Source organism: Theropithecus gelada, chromosome 3, assembly GCF_003255815.1.
Source record: "Theropithecus gelada isolate Dixy chromosome 3, Tgel_1.0, whole genome shotgun sequence".
Classification (NCBI taxonomy): domain Eukaryota; kingdom Metazoa; phylum Chordata; class Mammalia; order Primates; family Cercopithecidae; genus Theropithecus; species Theropithecus gelada.
Genome location: NC_037670.1, coordinates 66,499,700 through 66,518,829, shown reverse-complemented (window position 1 = coordinate 66,518,829; position 19,130 = coordinate 66,499,700). Strand labels below are relative to the sequence as shown.

The window sequence follows — 19,130 nt, the reverse complement described above, 5'->3', positions numbered from 1 at the left end:
CACCATGCTGGGCACAGAATAGATCCTCAGTAAGTAAGTGTTAGATAAACAAGCTGAACTTCAGATTATAATGATGCAATGCACATTTGCCATTCTTTTTCAGATGCCAGTATCTTAACCACTTGCTTGTTTGAGAATCCTCTCCTTAGGGAGCAGAGCTCAGTTCCCACTGAAAGGCTGGCATTAGAAAAATCAACCTCAGGCTCTGAAGGGATTCTAGGGCTGGATGGCAGAAAGGGCAGCCTGTGCCATGACCAGCAGCAGCAAAGAAGGTGGTGCTGATGACAACACACCACGCGGTGGCCATGTCCTGGTGCCCCTAGCTCTGGTGTTGTGCCCTCAGGGAGCAGGTCTGTGGCAGGCTTTGGGGGCTGTGGTAGAGGACATGACTGAAAGCTGCTCATCTGACCCAGTATGGCCTCCGGAGCCTCTTGTTCCCCTTCAGGCAGCCTTTTTTCATTTCTCCAGCCTGTATTTGGGTTCTGTCTCTTAGGCTTGCATGACAACACAGGTGGTCTTCGTTTCCTGATATTTTCCAGAGAGTGCATATTACTATATAATTTCCATTCTGCACAGCACAGAACAGCCAGTCACTTTGGAATCTGATGATCTGGATTTGAGCTTGGGTCACTGTTCACACTCTGTTGATGTTTGGAGAATTGTGCATCCTCCCAGCCCTGAGTAAAAATGGTTGACTGTGGAGGCCTGCGTGGCCTCCTGTTCATCTTCCCAGCCAGGGCCTCAGTGTGTGGCTCATGTTACTCAGATGTGCTTGGAGGCTGGAATCCAGCCACAAGTGCATAGTGGAGATCCATCTGCAGCTCTGAGGTTAAAAGCAGAGACTCTGGCATTTGGCCATCCAGGTGTATGAGGGTGGACCCCAGTCCTTTCCCTCTACCCTGGAAACAGTGAAAACAGAGACACGCTGAGCCCCCGTGAGCCTCCTGGGAGGGAACATACCTGCCTTCAACTGGTCCTCAGAGACCTGCCAGCCCTGGCACTTCAGCACCACTTGCCTAGTCCCCCTCCCGGAGTTTCTGAGTGTCTGTGAGACCTTCTGCTTTGCAGTCCTGCTTCCTACCTTCGCTTTGCTGCAATCAAAAGCACCATCTGCTGCCCCAAGTGCTGACAGAAATTAATTAATTAAATTAAATGTAAAAAATACTACTTAGGCTAGAGTGCAAGATCTAATCACTATGAGTGGAGACTAACCTCTGACCTCTTACATCTCCTTCACTCTCACATTAAAAATGCACAATTTCCTTTAAGTCAAGTCTTAAAAAAAAAAAAAAAAAAAGTATGGCCATGGAAATGCTGGAAGTCTCTAATGTCCTGAAAATTATAAACATAAATTCTCACACATCACATGCAAGCAGTAAGCTTTTAAATTTAAAAAATTTGGAAACATTTTAAAACAAAATAGAGTAAAATACAAATTACAGAACACTAGGTAGGTCACCAAAAAGGTAAAGGCTTTTATCAATATTGTTTAACCTAACAATTGAATTTGACAAGGCATCAAAGTAAATCTATCAAAAGAGATTTTTAAAAAAGGATGGATAATACTGTCATTATTTGTAGATTATAAGATTACATGACTGGATAACTAAAACAATCAAATAATACTAGTAAATTTGTTTTAGAAGAGTAAAATATAGCGATCAGACTTTAGAAAAAAGAGCAAAAAACAAAAGCTTCAGTATATACCAGCAATAATTATGAAGACATTAAATGAAAATAAACAGCATTCCTAATAAGGACACAATACTGGCTCAGTGGGATTATTTGGGACATGGGTTATCAAAAAATCGCTAAGATCATTTAAGTATTTATGGTGAGAATAAATTAGTATACAATTAAAAATATATTATAATAGCACTCTACCAGATATTAAATCACTCTTTTAATATATGACAATTCTGGATAAGAATAGACAGAGATATTTATACTATAGAGGAAGAGCAATAGGTCTTGATATAAATGAACTTCATGCAGGATGAGAAAAATATCACCAGTTGGTGAGAAAGGAAAGTATTTAGTAAAGGTTTGGGGAGACTTGGTTAACTAATAGTAAATAAATTTAAAATTTCTAACAATAAGCTAACAAAAAAGTGAAAGTAATAAATAAAATTGAAGTTCTAGAAGAAAATAGGGATGCATATAGATCTACTGTTTGATTAGAGAAAAATTTTCAAATTTAAAAGTAGTGAAAGCCGTGTGGTGGCTCACACCTGTAATCCCAGCACTCTGGGAGGGCAAGGCTGGTGGATCACCTGAAGTCAGAAGTTCAAGACCAGCCTGGTCAACATGAGGAAACCCCATCTCTACTAAAAATACAAAAATTAGCTGGATGTGGTGGTGGGCACCTATAATCCCAGCTACTCAGGAGGCTGAGGCCAAAGAATCACTTGAACCCAGGAGGTGGAGGTTGCAGTGAGCCAAGATCACACTATTGCGCTCCAGCCTGGGCAATAAGAGCAAAACTTTGTCTCAAAAAGAAAAAAAATAGTGGAGAAATATCAAAATACTCAAAACTCTATGTGTATGGCATACTGTGATAAAATGTCCAACAAATATTATAGATTAAGCACATTAATATTCTTAATACATGAAGAGATCAAAGTAGATAAGATCACAAATTCTGCCCCCCGATATGGTTTGGCTGTGTCTCCACCCAAATCTCATCTTGAATTGTAGCTTCTATAATTCCCACATGTTGTGGGAGGGACCTGGTGGGAAATAATTGAATCATAGGGACAGTTTCCCCATACTGTTCTCATGGTAGTGAATAAGTCACATGAGATCTGATGGTTTTATAAGGGGAAACCTCTTTCACTTGGCATTCATTCTTTCTTTTCCTGCTGCCATGTAACACGTGCCTTTCCCCTTCCACCATGATTGTGAGGCCTCCCCAGCCACATGGAACTGTGCGTCCACTAAGCCTCTTTTTCTTTATAAATTACCCCCCTCTTGAGTATGTCTTTATCAGCAGCATGAAAACAGACTAATATGCCCCCTCAAAATAAAGTCACAAAAGAATAAATACAAATAAATAAATAAATACTTGACATGTAAATAAATTGAAACTCACTAGAACTTAAAAATGAAGTTCACCAGAAATTAAAAACTAATTTTGCTGGAAGTTACACATTAAAAATTGAATTAAGTAGAAATTAAAAATGTAAAGTAAGAATGCAATTGTTTTCTGAGCACACTAGGAAAGAATAGTTAATCTCATGCCAATCATGAACTGGGTGTTATCATCTCTGAGGAACAGACTGGCAGCATGCGTCAAGCTTCTTAAAAGTTACGTTCTTTAGAATCTGTGTGTCTGCTTCTAGGTATCTCACCTAATTACATAGGAAATCTTTGCAAGCATAGATGAATATATCAAGTAATTATTTTAATAATTAAACATTTTAAATTTCCTAGATCCAACAATAGATATTACAATTCTGGGGAGGAGGAGGACATAAGCCTTGTTTTGAAAAGTAACAAACTGATTCATTTACATATTATTTTACCTGACATTGGTCAAGGTGACTCAGTTTTCAAGATTTCTGGATTGCCTGTGACCAAAACCACATCTTTGACCTTGCTACATTCAATAGAATAGAATTAATAATGGCTACCATTTGTTGAGACCTGGATCTACACAGTAGGCACTTTGCAGACATCCTGTAATATGATCCTAAAGGGATGATTCTTTCTCCCTTGTCCTTCTGCAGCCTACAAACATCACCTAGAATCTCTTCCCCTTTTTAGCACTTTCCATCCTTTCCTTTCTGTGCTTTCTTCCTCTTGGACTCTTCCTTTCACTTCTTTAATGGAAATCTCTGTAAACCACTCACATAAAATGAGTTCAAACTCCCAATCACGGTGTGTGCTGCTGAGGGGGAGAGAGAGGGAAGAGAATGAGTCAGCAAAGCAGAAGTTTGACAACATAAAAAGTGATGTGCACCAAAAACCAAGTGCTCCTATGTTCAGAGGGGGACTAATTCTCTGATTTGGATCAGAATCAAGAAGGAATTGTAGTGGAGGTTCTAGGATCATAGGCAGGATTGGGAAAAGTGATACTTTTGACAGAACAAAATGAGCAGAGGGTTGGTTGGAAACACATACAAAGCTCAGGGGTCTATTCTTTGTCATAAGCACCTACAAAAGTCATGCACAACCTCACTCAGTTGTGATTTTTAAAAGTCCCCTCCCTTAATTGATTCAGAGTTATGAATTAATAATGTGATGCCTTCATTCTCCACAAAAACAAAAATAAGAAAAATCCCGGCCTCCACTCATGCCCACTGGTCTTCATGGACAGCTACCAAAGTTGCAAATGGAGATTCAAAACAGGAGGGAAGACTGAGCCAAGAATGAGCTGTCCTTGAGGGTGTTTCAATTCAAATGTATTTATCTTTGATAATTGCAGTAATTTTCACATCATCACTTTACTTGACGTGTCTATTGTTTTGTGCTTTCTAAAACCCAGATAGCACCTTTGAAGATAACCTTCCTCCACAGCTCATTGCCTCTCCAAGCACTGAGCTCAGGAGTAAACTATGCAAGCATTAGGTATTAAACATGGTCAAACAGGCTGTATAACTCATTGACCTAAGAAAAATCACAGCTGCATCAGCTCCTCCCGGGCAGTTTGTGATGAAATATTTTATCAGCCTCTCAAAGCATCAGAAAGCAAGACCAAAGAGAGACTTTCCGAAACAGGAATAATCCTCACAGAAATAATTAATGCAAGAGCCAAGGGGCTGAAAGAGAGAAGCTGGGAAGCTTCTATTTCTTACCAAACACTGGGTCTTTTTTTGTTTTATTGTTTCTTTTTTTTTTTTTTAATTGATTAGATATTTGCCATCTAGTAGACTTACCACTCATTTACGTGAAATGAGGAAGCAGCAAGGAACTCAGCAAGGAACTCAGCAAGCCTTCTGAGTCCAACCAAATGGATGGATTGATTCAGCATACCTTCAATGTCCACAGAGTTTACTGGCCTTCTGTTGGGGTAGGGGAGCTTTAATTAAATAATTAGGGCAACAGCTGAGCAGCCCAGCATAAAGAAGGCTCTCAGCACACCTTGGTCCACAGGCAACAGGCAGGCATGCGTCCTCCCTGCCATCAAGACACCCAAGAGGAAAGTCAGTTCAGTCAAAGGGACAGTATAGGAGGAGCCCAAGGCGTGATCAGTGTGGTTGTCAGCTAAACCTGCTCCTGAAAAAGTGGAAACAAAGCCAAGGCAGGGGGGCAGTGTGGGGGGAATAGCAGGAAAGGATAAATCTTCAGACAAAAAGGTGCAAACAAAAGGGAAACGGGGAGCAACAGGAAAACAGGTAGAAGGGGTTGACCAAGAAATTAAAGATTCACCTTCAGAAGATGAAGAAACTAAAACAGAGAAGAGTCTAGCCTTCGATAAAGCCAGAGAGAAAGAAGCCAAGTCTGATTAATATCATGTACCATGTCTTATCAGAGGTCCCTCTCTCCCTTTTTGTGCAATCCAGAGGAATATTTTTATCAACTCTTTTATAAATGCAAGTTTTTTAGTAGCTCTAGAAACATTTTTTTTAAAAGGAGAGAATTCCACCTCATCCCACTTTTTAAGTGTAAATGCTTTTTTAAAACAGGTTAAATCATCCACTGGTTGTTTGTTTCTTGGTACAATTGAAAAATATTGTGACATAGGGAATTGTGGGAGACTTTGGCTGTCTCGGGTTTCAGCTTAACATTCCATAGATGGGGGGTTAGTTTTTGTACTATAATACAAAGCATACTAACTGGCAATATGGAGTCACAGTCCTGCATTTAATGTCTTGAACATTTAAAATTACTTCTAATCCCATGTTGTTTTTTGGTAGAATTGTTTAAGAAAACCATTCCCCGATCATGGTCATCCCTATCAGAATTGTGTGCAGTCTGTGACATCTTCAGTCATGGTAGTCCTGCTTTCCTAATAACTTTGTGAATATGCTGTAAAAGTTGAAAATTGGAATAGACAGTGTATATGCTATTCAACTGTGAACGGGTGGACATGTTACACAGTCTATCGACATGTGTAGATACTGGTACGTGATAGCCTCTTAAGGAAAATTTGCCTCCAACTTTTAAGCTGGAAAGTCACTGGAATATGTTAAAAAAATTACAATACATGGCTTTTTAGATTTTCAGTGTGTGTGTTAAGAATTGTGTACAAATTAAAATATCTGTATACTGATCCTCAACACAGCAAATAAAGTCTCAATTATGAAAAAATACATTTAATTTTTCTGAACATTTGAAATTTCTTAAAAGATCAAGTTAGGAAATAATACAATAGAATTAAAAAAGAAAATAATTAAGAACTTGGTATTCACTGGAACTGGTCTAAAACAAAATGATCCCAATTGGAGTGGGTGTGAGACAGGGAGCCGGCCCTGTGAGAGCCTGTGTCCTCCTGACCTGGCTTCCAGAATTGAGGGCTTCCCAGTGAGACCATTTAAACACCAGATTTCCCATCCCGAGGCCTGGTCAACCTTCGTCCAGCCATCTCCCAGCCCAGAACTTTTAACTGTGACAGTCTCCAGATGCAGAATGTTTGAGCATTTAAATGTGAGACTCTGCTTCCCCCAGAAGGGAAGGTATCCCCGGGGCCTAATGTTCTCTTTGGCATGGACTAAACATTCCTCCTATTGACAGCCCCCTTCACCTTCCACCCCTCAATCCACAGATTTACAAGCAGCCCATAGCCCACCGCTGGGGCCAGTGTGCGCAGACGCTGACCTGGCCAGGACTGGAAGGACGGTGGCTTTGACCCTGCCCCACATGCCCTGAAACCACCGTCTCCACTTCACCCCCTCCCGTCTGCTTCCTCAAATCTCTGTACAAGTCTGCATTAGGTGCAAACTTCCTTAATCGGAAAGACCAGTGACAAACCTTCTCTAATACTCTAGTACTTCCCGAGTACACAAGACACAGGACTATGTGGCATATTGTCTACTTTGGAGTGAGCAAGAACTGAATTCAAGCCCTGCAGTCCTGCTCAACTATTGAACCCTCCAAGCCTCTGCTTCTATAGCTATAAAATAGAGAATAAAGTCATACCCAGAGCGTTGCAAAGACCCAGTGAGCCCTGAACCATGCCTATCTTAAACAGAACAAGGAGAAACAAAAGAAGAAAGCATAAGGAGATAAAACAGAAATAGAATATTCAGAAATAATGTTAGAATGCTAATTTCTTTTAATTTTTTCTATAAAAAGAAAATTTCTGGTTCTTATCACAATATAATTAAATTATAGGATTTATCAAATATTAACTCACGGAGCCCTACAGGTCATGTGATCTGAAAACGGCTATAATAACAATTGATCAGCTTGTCTTTTATTTTATGTCACTGTGACTTTTTGTGTGCAGGCAAATTTGAAGATGTCCTCAAAGGCTTAAATGGGAGGACCTTTGTGAAGGAAAGAACTGAGCCAAAGGGCCCTCCTGTCCTTCCCTGACCTCTCTGTCTCCATCCACTTGACTGAGCCCTACTGGGTTGATTTGTTCTGAGTCTTGAGTGAAAAGTAGTGCAAGTTCAGCTCCCAGGCAATATGAGTGCTGATGTAGTATCCCTATTATTATTAAGAACATGTGTAGTGGTTGAGGAGTGTCTCCCAAAAGACACGTCCAAGTCCTAAACCCCAGTACCTATAAATGTGACTTTATTTAGAAATAGAGCTTTTGCAGATTCAATTAAGGACCTTTGGATGAAATCATCCTGAAATCAGTAAATGTTGTCCTCATAAAAGAAAGGAGAAAGAGGTTAGAGACACAGAGCTACAGAGTAGGAGTCATGTGAAATTGGAGGCAGAGACTGGAGTGGTGTAGCCATGAGCTGAAGAACTCCAAGGATGTCCAGCAGCCACCAGGTGCTGGAGAGAGGGCTGGGACAGACCCCTCACGGCCTCAGAAGGAACCAGCCCTGCCGACATCCTGATCTCATACTTCCGACCTCCAGGACTTTGAGAGAATACATTTCTGTTGTTTAAGCCACGAAGTTTCTGAGCATTTGTTATTGCAGTCCTAGCAAACTAGTACAATGTAGATAAATTTAATTACCAAGACAAATATATTCTCCCAGGAGTGGTGTCCCTGAGGAATCTCTGCAGAGTCCCCAGAATTTTGTCAAAATAGTAAAAAGCAAAACAAAATAAAAGAAAATAACAAACAGACAAACAAATGAAATACCAAAAATAGCTGAGATCTTTCCATAAAACAAATGGTAAAATTGGCAAATCTTGTATTTCAAATACAAGGAAAGCCAGAATCCCTGTTCAGCCTATACACATCCTATCCAAGGCTTGCAGAAGCATCATCAGAGGGCCCTGAGCATGGATAATGAAGTGCTGGTGTCAAGCCCCTTGAAAAAGGCAATAATGCAGGGCACAGCCAGTCTGAAATGCACACTGACTTCAGGGTGAGTGAGCCTGCAGGGCCCGGGCTTCAGAGGACCCAGTGTCTGCAAGGCCGCAGCTCGGAAGCACAAGGTCAGGGGAAGGGACCCTCTCCTAGGAGCTCTGGCAAAACTGGGAAAGCCAGTGGAGAACTCATCACACATTCAGGAAACTTGGCAGCGCCTGGACACGGGACACAGCAGGACCTTGATTCAGTCTCTGATTGCCTCTCTAGCCCATCCCATTGTGGTCCTCCTCCGCCCCCTGGCATCCATCCTCATAGCCCCTCTCCAGGGCCACAACACCCTACAGATTCTCCTTTCTCTGACACTGGGGGTTCTGCCACTTCCTCTGGGAACCTGCATCCCCAGAACGCAGCAAGGTCCCAACTCAAATGTCACAGCAAGAGATGAATGTCCGGCTCTTGCCTGGTTACTCTCCAACACAGCTCTGTTTCATAGAATTTATGGGAAGGTGAATTCACCCAGGGGTTCCTCTGCATGCTCTGGTCTGACTGGCAGGTCAGTGTGTGAGAGCTATCCATTTTGCTCACCTCTATCCCCAGCTCCTGACTCATACTTAGCACTTAATGAATCTCAGCGACTAACAGCACCAGAACCGATGACTATGGTGTGGGATGTGAGAAGGCCCCGTGTTTTCCATAGCATCTGCCCTTCTCAAGTTTGAACCCCTCGGTCACCATGTCACTTTTAGGACATCCGCACTGGATAGGTTGGGCAGTGCCACTTTGCATCTCTTAGCCAAGCCAACTCTTGCTCACTTAGCAACTGGTCTCCAGCAGGCCTCTTCCCAGTTCCTCATGTCTGGCTGAAGATGTCTCCCCTGTGCCCACAGCAGGAAGCCCACTCCAGAGAGGAAGAGGAGGAACCCTGAGTGGGGCAGGTCTGCTTTCCCAAACAGGCCAAGCAGAGAGTCAGGCATGGCAATAGTCAAGTAGCACAGAAAGGTCATGAATTCACTTCTGTACGATCCCTCTTGAGGGATAAGTGGTGGGGAAAAGGGAGCCCTTCCACAGTGAAGTTCTGCTCTAGAAGAGCTGGACCTGGGTTGCAGCATCTACTCTCCCCATCCTTTCCCCTCCCCTTGGAAAAGAAAGGGAAATCGAGACCCTCCTTCTTCCAGGTGGAGCAGCCCCGTACTGTATGACATATGCCCCTCCACACAGCTACCCTTGGTGCTCTAGGCTGTGTCAACCACATGTCCCAGCTCATGCTCCTTGGAGGAGAGCAGCTCAGGATGTTGTGCAGAATGCACTTGCTCCAGTAGGGATGGGTAATGGACTTTTTTTTCCTTTTTCAGAGGAGGAAACATCCTCCTCCCTCTTCCCCACACCCTCCCATCCCCATTTTGTGGGCCTCAAAGATCTGATGAAGGTGCTACCTGTAGCAGCATGCATTCCTGCATACCTTCAAAAGGCAGCATCACAAACCATGAGGTTTGCGCTGCTGTTTAAATCATTTCTTTGACTTTTTCAACAACTCAGGAAGGCAGAGATGATGGAAAGGCCTAGAAAGGCAGCCTCCTGTGTTAAGTCTCTTCTGATCCAAACTCCACACTGAAGGTTCTCACCAACCTTCAATGCTGTTCATTTTAAACAATGAAAAAGCAGTAAATTTCACAAAGCAAACAAAAATGTTAATTCAAATCCTGACTTTCTCCTATCAAGCTGGGCATCCTTGGGCAGTTGTAAGAATTAAGATGATTAGTTGTTGGGTTCCATCTATGTGCTAGAAACTATTTCAGACATTCCCTGTAGTGATCTAACCTTAAAAATAATTCTGGGAGGTAGAGGCCCCAGTGTTGGCCTGTGTTTGATAATTTTTGCCTGTTAATTGGAGAACCAATCCCTTAAACAGTCCTTAGACTTTAATGGATGCCTGACTCATATGCTGTCATCCCCTGAAGTGCAGATTCCGAGGCAGTGGCCTGGGGTGGGGCTTGGGACTCTGCATTTTTTTACCAACTCCTGGGTGAGGCCAATGCTCTCAGTCCATGGACCACACTGTTAGTGGCAAGGTCCTATGACAAACTGAAGACCTTGCCCCTGTCCTAGCAGGTAAGTGACCATGGGTGCAACCCTGAGAAGGAAAGTAGACAAATGCAAAAAGGAAACATGATGTCCATGCTCAACAGAGATTATGAAGAGTGCCTCCCCACCATCCAAACAAAAAGGCAGAACAATTATATATCAGGAAGGAAAAAAAAAAAGACAAAATAATGCCTTCCTGTGCAAGTGAAGGTCATATTAGTAAGTTTGTGCACAGAAAACAGCGATCAACTTCACCTGGGATTACAAAATCTAGGTGGTAAAGGACCTCTTAGAGAGGTGTAGGTGGGGCCAAGGGGCCCAGAGATGAGCACTATGGGACAATGGGGCACTATCAGGCCTCCCAGGCCTAAACAGGCCAGCAGGGAAAGCAGTGTGCCTGCAGTCAGCATGGGCCGGAGCTGTGGAGGTGACTCTATCCCAGCAGGGCTGTAGTCAAGAGGAATGGAGATGCCGCAGAACCACGCATGGGGCAAGAGAGAAATGGGAAGAAAAGACCTCTCTCTCTCTTTCTGCCCTCTCATGTCTTGCTGATGCTTCCCACTGACCAGACCCATCCAGGGTCCAGAGGCAAGGGAATTGAATGGTGCATTCACCAGGTCTACCGACGAGGCAAAAACCAGGGCACAGAAGGGCAAAGGGAGAGGAGGTGGGGTGTATTAGTCCATTCTCAGATTGCTGGAAAGAATTACCTAAGAATGGGCAATTTATAAGAAAAGAGGTTTAATTGACTCACAGTTCCACAGGCTATATGGGAAGGAGGCCTCAGGAAACTTACAATCATGGCGGAAGGTGAAGGGAAAGCAGACATGTCTTACATGGCTGGAGAAGCAGGAAAAGAGTGAAGAGGGAGTTGCTGCATACTTTTAAAGGACCAGATCTGGTGAGAACTCAGTAACACAAGAATAGAATGGGGGAAATCTGCCCCCATGATCCAATTGCCTCCCACCAGGCCCACCTCCAACACTGAGGATTACAATTCAACATGAGATTTGGGCAGGGACACAAATCCAGACCATATCATGGGGCAAGCTATGAATGGTCATCACCAAGCTGAGGGCCTTTGTATGCAAATGAATGAGTACAGAGTATGTCTGACTCTTGTTGAAGATCCTGAGGCTCCTCACCTTACCCATGACTTATATCTTACATCATTTTTTCCTTTAATGTTTCTTTTTATGAATTTCACTTTTGGTGTCAAGACTGAAAATTATACTTCACAAGGCTTAGATCCCAAAGGTTTTCCATTGTGCTTTTTTTCCCTAAAAGTTTTATATTTTACATTTAAGTCAGTGATCCATTTTGAGCTAATTTTTGCAGACAGTATGAGACTCAGATTTATAATTTTGCCTATGGATTTTCAAATGCTCCAGCACCATTTGTTGAAAATGCTGTGCTTCCTCTACTGAATTGCTTATGCACCTTTATTAAAGTTGAGCGTATTTCTGTGGATCCTTTTCTGGACTTAGTATTCTTAGTATTCCACTGATCTGTATGTCTACACTTCCTCCAACACCACACAGTCTTGATTACTACAGCCATATAAGTGTTGAAATAGAATAGACTGATCCCTTCCACTCTAATTATTTTAAAAGTTGTTTTAGTGATTCTGTTACCATTGACTTTCCATATCAATGTTTAAATACTTGTGTCTACATCCACAAAATATAGTTTTTATGATTTGTATAGGAATTTCATTCAAAATGTATATCAATTTGGGGAAAACTGACATCTTTTCTATATTGGGTCTCCCACTGCTTGAACATAATCTCTATTTATTTAGATCTTCGATTTCTTTCACCAACATTTTATACTTTTCAGCATCCAAGTCCTGACATTTTTTTTAGATTCACCCCTATGTATTTTTATTTAATGATTGTGAGTGGATTGCATTTATTTATGTGTCCACTTATTCATTGCTAATGTATAGAAATTTAATTGATGTTTCTGTTTATCTTGTATGCTGTAAACTTTCTGGATTCACTTATTAGCGCCAAAAATTTTTTTAGATACAGTTTTATTTCTTCCTCTCAGATCTGTATGACTCTTTCTTTCTTTTCTTTCTTTCTTTCTTTTTCTTTCTTTCTTTCTTTTCTCTTTCTCTTTCTTTCTTTCTCTCTCTTTCTTTCTCTTTCTTTCTTTCTCTCTCTCTCTTTCTTTCTTTCTTTCTTTCTTTCTGTCTGTCTGTCTGTCTGTCTTGCTGTACTTCCTACAGCTTGCAGTGCTAAGATGAATAATAGTGTCAAGAGCAGACATTCTTGCCTTAAGTATGACATTAGGTATAGATTTTTGTAGAGATTCTTTATCAAGTTAAGGAAGTTCCATTCTCTTCATAGTTCTCTAAGAGTTTTTATTATGAAAGGGTGTTGGGTTTTGTCAAATATTTTATTTGCTTCAATTGATGTGGTATGTAATTTTTCTTAATTAACCTGTTAAATGGTAGATTATATTGATTTTCAAATATTGAATTACTCTTGCATCTCTGGAATACATTTTACTTGGTCATGGTATATAATCTTTTTATATACTACTGAATAATATTTACCAACATTTTATTAAAAATATTTGCATCAGCCAGCCACAGTGGTGCATGCCTGTAATACCAGCACTTTGGGAGGCTGAACCAGGAGGATCTTTTGAGTCCAGGAGCTCCAGACCAGCCTGGGAAACTGGGGAAACACATCTCTACAAAAAATACAAAAATTAGTTAGGCATGGTGGCATGTGCTCTTCGTTTCAGCTACTTGGGAGCTGAGGTGAAAGGATGGTTTGAACCCAGGAGGCAGAAGTTGCAGTGAGCCAAGATCGCGCCACTGCACTCCAGTGTGGGCTACAGACTGAGACCCTTTATCAAAAAAAAAAAAAAGAACATTTGCATCTATCATTATGAAAGATATTCAGTCTATAGTTTCTATTTCTTTAAATGTTAGAAGTCTTCAGGGAAACAGCCTGGGCCTGAGATTTATTTTTCAGGTATTTTAACATTATGAATCCAATATTGTTAATAGTTATTGAACTATTTAGATTATTTCCCATTCAGTGTGCTTTTTAAGGAGTTAATTTATTCATTAAAATTATATTTAATAGTGTAGAATTGTACACGGTATTTTCTTAATATAATTTTGATGTTTGTAAGGTCTGTAGTGATACTTTATTTCATTATTCACATTGGTAACTGTGTTTTTATTTTTTCCTTTAGTTCTCTTGCTAGGGGTTTGTCAATTTAATCTTTTCAAAGAAACTGCTCTTTGTTTTATTAATTTTCTGTATTACTTTTCTAATTTTAATTTCATTGATTTCTATTCTTTATTATTTTCTCTCTTCTGCTTGCTTTGGGCTTATTTTGCTCGTCTTTTTCTAGTTACTCTACATATGAATTTAATTCATTGATTCAAGAACTTCTTTTTGTTTGTTTGTGTTTTTATTGAGACAGAATCTTGCTCTATTACCCAGGCTGGAGTGCAGTGGCATGATCTTGGCTCACTGTAACCTCCACTTCCTGGGCTCAAGTAATCCTACCTCAGCCTCCCAAGTAGCTGGAACCACAGGCACATGCCGCCACACCCAGCTAATTTTTTGTGGAGATGGTTTTCTCCATGTTGCCCAGGCTAGTCTTAAACTCCTGAGCTCATGATCCCCCAACCTTGGCCTCCCAAAGTGCTGGGATTACAGATATGAGCCACCATGCCCAGCCTTCCTGATTTCTATTGTAAGAATTTAGTACTATAAATTTCCCTCTCAGAAAATTTTAGGTATGTTTTATATTCTGTGTCATTGTTCTACCAATTGTTCAGAGAGAAGTATTGAAGTCTCCAGTTGCAATTGTATATTTGTCTATTTCTTCTTTCAGTTCTATTAGATATTACCTTACATATTTTGTAGTCTTTTTGTTTCATACACTTTTGGTATTGTCTTTTTGGTGGATTGAACTTTTCATCATTCACTAATGTGCCTCTCTGATAATTCTCTTTGCTCTGAATTCTACATATTTTTACAAACTAAAACTTTCAACCTATATGTATCATTATATTTGAAATTAGATCCTTGTAGATGGCATATAATTGAGCCATAATTTTTATATACTTGTTACTTCTGTATCTTAATTAGCATACTTAGTCTATTTACATTTGATGTAACTATTGATAAATCTTTTACTCTCTGTCCTTTTTGACATTTTTCTGGTTTTTTTCCTGTCTTTAGTTTTGTAATATGTCATTCTGATTTATTTAAATGGTGTTAAATTGTATTTATTTGTATAAATTTTTAACAGTAGCTTTAATTTGTAATCTATACAGAGACTTGAGATTTTACTCTTTGAGTGAAGTATAGAAAACTTACCTCTTTATACATCTCTATTTCTCCACTATTTATAATTATTTAAGTAGTTTCTCTATATACATTGAAAATCATATCAGCCATGCAAGAATTTTTGCTTCAACCATCAACGCTAGTATAAAAAACTTAAGAGAAACAAAATGTATTGTATTTACCTGTATACTTACTCTTTTCATTGTTCTTTCCTTCTTTCTGATGTTTCAAAGTTCTGTCTTTCATCATCTTTCTGTTTACAGAACATTCCTTAGCTCTTTCTTTACAAGGCCTATTAGCAACAAATGTTTATAGCTTTCCTTCCTGAAACATCTTGATTTCCCCTTAATCCTTGAAGGATATCTGCTGGATATAGGATTGAGTAAAATTTTTTCTTTTTGTTTCTTTACTTTTAATACTTGAAAAATGTGCTGCTTTCTTCAGGCCTCCATGGTTTCTGATGAGAAATTCTTTATTACTTAAATATTTTCTTACTACAAGTAAGGTGTCCCTTCTCTCTTTTCAATAAATTTTATTTGTTTTTAGTTATGAGAAGTGTGACTATAATATGTCTTGATGTAGATTTCTTTGAGTTTTCCTGTTAGAGTTTTGCTTTGCTTCTTTAATCTGCATGTTTATATATATTGCAAAATTTGGTAAGTTTTTAGCCATTATTTCTTTGAGCACTTTTAATCCTATTTTCCCTTTCTTCTCTTTCCAGGACTTCAATTACAGGAAATTTAGATATTTTGCTAGAATCCTATAGAAACCTGAGTATCTGCTCATTTTTTTAGACTATTTTTTCTCTCTTGCTCAGAGTTGCTAATTTCTGTGGCTGTATCTTCCAGATCATTGATTCTCTTTTCTGTTGTCCTTTCCATTCTGTTGATAAGTCCATACATTGACTTTGCTTTTTTATTTCATTTATAGTGTTTTTCATTTCTAAAATCCAAACTGGTTCTTTTTCTTTGCTGAGTTTTCTATTTTGCTTCAAGAGTATAGTAATTATTCCTTGAAGTCTCTTCATGATGGCTGCTTTAAAATTTGTGTGTCAGATATTTGCAGCATTTGTCATCTTGTGTCAGTGTCTTTTTAAATTCAAATTGGGATTTCCTTTGTTCTTATAATGCATATTTTAAAAATGACAGCCTGGACATTGTATGTATTATTTTGTGATGATCTGGAGCTTATTTAAATTTTCTGTTTTACTTGGCTTACTTAGACACTGCTCCAGCAGGGAAAAATAGTAACATGGACTCACTGATGTCAGGGGAAGGTGGATGTTCTGGCTCCCATGTAGTCTCTGCTGAGAGCACCCTGGTTGGGAGGAGTAGGTTGCCTTTGTACTGCTCCATAGTTGATCTCCACTGATAGAAGGGGTGGGAAAGGACTCATTGCTTCCCAGCGGGGAAGAGTCCTGGCTCTCCACTCAGCCTTCTCTGACACCCCAGGGGAGGGTTGAAGCACCAAAAGGTGATGTTTCAGCTTCTCACTAGGCTTTTGCTGAAGAGCATGTATCCACAGTACTCTTAGTTCTGTTTGACTGGAGAACAAATGTTATTGACTAAAATATTTCTGTCTTATTAGGCTACTGCTTTCTGGCCCTTTGACTATGGAGCCAGCTTTTGAGAAGCTTTTTCGATTGTGACTGGTGTTGTTTCTGGCCAGCTTCTTCAGCTACAAGTCTGGGATATGTGTGGCTAAGAGAAAACCCAGAAAACCAGCCATTGTGTAATTGTATCTTGAGTTTCCTAGACAGTCTTCTTCTTTCCATCTTCAGAATATGTATCTCAGTGCTTTCAGTTGCACTTAGCAGGAAGGGAAAAGTATGTCTACTTCATCTTCCTAGAGGTGGAAGTACTTCTGACTTGTTTTCTCACTTGTTCAGTTAATATTGGACTCAGATTCTGTTGTCTTGCATCTGCTGAATGACAGGCTTCACTTAGTTCCTTGCAGCTCTGAGTTTTACTGTCTCTTTGTCCTGCCACTGTACTTGACTATATTCTGGTTAGCTTGAGTCACATTAGGTCAGTCCTAGGGACTCAGCTTGAGGATGAGCTATGTGATTAAACCTTCATCAAATTTTCTCTAGTTTTGGCTACAGGAAATGTCACATGCATGCACACACACACACACACACACACGCAGAGAGAGAGCCCTTCATTGTGTGTAGGAATGAGCAGCTTTATGTAGGCTTACATTGCTCCTCCCTGCCTTTTCCATTCCTTGCTGCTAAGTTGACTAAAGCCATCCAGCTTCAAGGCAATAAATCTTGTTCTGACCTCCTACGAGTAAGTGTACTGTTCTTCAACCCAGGGTGCAGCCCTTCCAGAAAGTTTTTCCCAAACACCTCCACCTCTACTCTACATCAAACTCACACATCATATTACCACTGTTTTCTTGTCTTTCTCTTCTACTAGAATGACAGTCCCCTATTTACAGGGTCTGTATTTTGGAGTATTCATGACTTTGGGCATAATTCTGAGCCTCTAAACAGTGCCGACAAATGTTGAAACTAAGTCAGACACACGGCAGGTTAGATATGGAATCAGTTTGAGGCATAGCCCTCTAATTGAGCTGGGATGAAGGCTGGTTATCTGTTGGCTCCCAGGCTTTGATCACATCCTAATTTTGAGGCTGTGTTGAATGACTGGAGGGTTTCTTCAGTTTGTGCCTGGCATCCTTATTTCTGTTGGAACTGTAGCCTTCCTTCAAAACCTTAGACTTGCTGGCTGGGGCCCTGAGGCTCTGTTGAGCCAGCTTATTTCTGCACCCATCATGAAGGTCTGGAGCAGAAATGGCTACTGTGTTGTAATGGCAGGGCACCAGCAGAGACAGGCAGAGGAGAAAGAGTGCCATCATCAATGAGTAACATCAGCTGTGGGCGGGAGAAGGACAGAGGAAATAAGTTGGGTTTGCCTAGCTAGTCTGGATTATATTTCCTGCTCCATGCCCTGGATGGGGTCTTGTGATGACCCAAAGAGATCAGGTGAACCACTGCTCCCCTAACCTGCCTCTAGAAAATTCTATTTCCTGATTACAGTAATTAATCTGACCCTCCCTAACCAAACCATCAGCTTTGGTCATATCTGAGGTCCCTTAGACTAAATGATTGTTAGCCACCTGTAAATAGCTTCCCATGCCATCAGGTAACTAGACAAGACTACACAAATGTATTAGTCCATTTTCACACTGCTGATAAAGACATACCCGAGACTGTGTAATTTATTAAAAAAAAAAAAAATAGGTTTAATCAACTCACAGTTCCACGTGTTTGGGGGGGGTACCTCACAATCATGACAGAAGGTGAAAGGCATGTCTTACCTGGCAGCAGGCAGGAGATGATGAGAGTCAAGTGAAAGGAAAAACTCCTTGTAAAATCATCAGATCTCATAAGACTTTTTCACTACCATGAGAACAGTATGGGGGAATCCACCCACATAATTCATTTATCTCCCACCAGGCCCCTCCCACAACACGTGGAAATTATGGGAGCTACAATTCAAGATGAGATTTAGGTAGGGACACACCCAAACCATATTATTCTGCCCCTGGTCCCTCCAAAATCTCATGTCCTCACATTTCAAAACCAATCAGGCCTTCCCAACAGTCCCCCAACATCTTAATTCATTTCATCATTAACTCAAAAGTCCAAAGTCTCATCTGAGACAAGGCAAGGCCCTTCTGCCTATGAGCCTGTAAAATCAAAAGTAAGTTAATTACTTTCTAGATACAATGGGATACAATGGTCTATCTACAATGTCATTGGATAAATATACCCATTCCGAATGGGATAAATTGGCCAAAATAAAGGGGCTAAAGGCCCCATGCAAGTCCAGAATCCAGCAGGGCAATAAAATCTTAAAGCTCCAAAACAATCTCCTTTGACTCCATGTCTCACATCCAGGTCGCACTGATGCAAGAGGTGAGTTCCCATGGTCTTCGGCAGCTCCACCCTGTGGCTTTGCAGTGTGTAGCCTCCCTCCTGGCTGCTCTCATGGGCTGTCACTGAGTGTCTGCAGCTTTTCCAGGTACATGGTGCAAGCTGTTGGTGGATCTACCATTCTGGTTCCTGGAGGATGGTGGCTGTCTTCTTATAGCTCCACTAGGCAGTGCCCATGGGGACTCTGTGGAGGCTTCAACACCACATTTCCCTTCTGCACTGCCCTAGCAGAAGCTCTCCATGAGGGCTCTGCCCCTGCCACAAACTTCTACCTGGACATCCAGGCATTTCCATACATCAACTGAAATCTAGGCAAAGGTTCCCAGACATCAGTTCTTGACTTCCTTGCACCTGCAGCCTCAACACCAAGCGGAAGCTGCCAAGAATTGGGGCTTGT

At 40.8% G+C, this 19,130-nt stretch overlaps 1 pseudogene; it reads left to right on the top strand.

Moving 5' to 3' along the window:
* The first annotated feature begins 226 nt into the window (after positions 1 to 226).
* LOC112621625 lies at positions 227 to 5,809 on the top strand (annotated as a pseudogene).
* The last annotated feature ends 13,321 nt before the right edge of the window (positions 5,810 to 19,130 follow it).